At 69.3% G+C, this 440-nt stretch overlaps 1 protein-coding gene across 1 annotated transcript in view; it reads left to right on the top strand.

Annotated features, from left to right (window-relative positions):
* Positions 1 to 134: 134 nt before the first annotated feature.
* The window catches only part of PI4KB (phosphatidylinositol 4-kinase, catalytic, beta), a 92,677-nt gene continuing 92,371 nt past the window's right edge, over positions 135 to 440 (top strand). Inside the window, exon 1 of the mRNA XM_015410092.1 lies at positions 135 to 323. The gene's annotated coding sequence lies outside the window, so the exon portion shown is untranslated. The remainder of the gene's footprint in view (positions 324 to 440) is intronic.

Genomic DNA, 440 nt, shown 5'->3' with positions numbered 1-440 from the left:
GGGGGGAGAGGGGTCTTTCGTCTCCTAAAAGGGGGGGTGGAGTAAAAAAAAAAATCTGAACTTTGGGGGCAGGAAGGAATTCTTGGGGGTGGCCCTCATCGCGGGGTAGTGGAGGATTTTTTTTGGGTAGTGACTCCTTCCCTCTCGGGGAGGGAAGGAAGGAAGGCCCCCTCAGGCAGCGCCCAGGGCAGCCCCGACGCCGGGGCCTGCAGCAGCCGCGACCAAGCGCGGAGGAGGCGGCGACGGTGGCCGAAGCCGGGCCAGGGAGGAAGGGAGAGGGGCAGCCAGCCGGCCGCCCCGGGCCTCCCGCAGCCGCAGATGAGGTAAGGCGAACTCGAGCGCGCAGGCACTCCCGCGGGCACCCCCGGGGTCCTCCGCCCCCGCCAAGCACCCCCAACTGCCCCCCCACCGCCCCGTTGCCCCGGGGGCTCCTGGGAGAT

The sequence above is a fragment of the Gekko japonicus genome, unplaced genomic scaffold (genome assembly GCF_001447785.1).
Source record: "Gekko japonicus isolate JY-2015 unplaced genomic scaffold, Gekko_japonicus_V1.1 scaffold424, whole genome shotgun sequence".
NCBI lineage: Eukaryota > Metazoa > Chordata > Lepidosauria > Squamata > Gekkonidae > Gekko > Gekko japonicus.
Note: the sequence above shows the minus strand (reverse complement) of the source record. Positions and strands in the feature narration are given on the sequence as shown.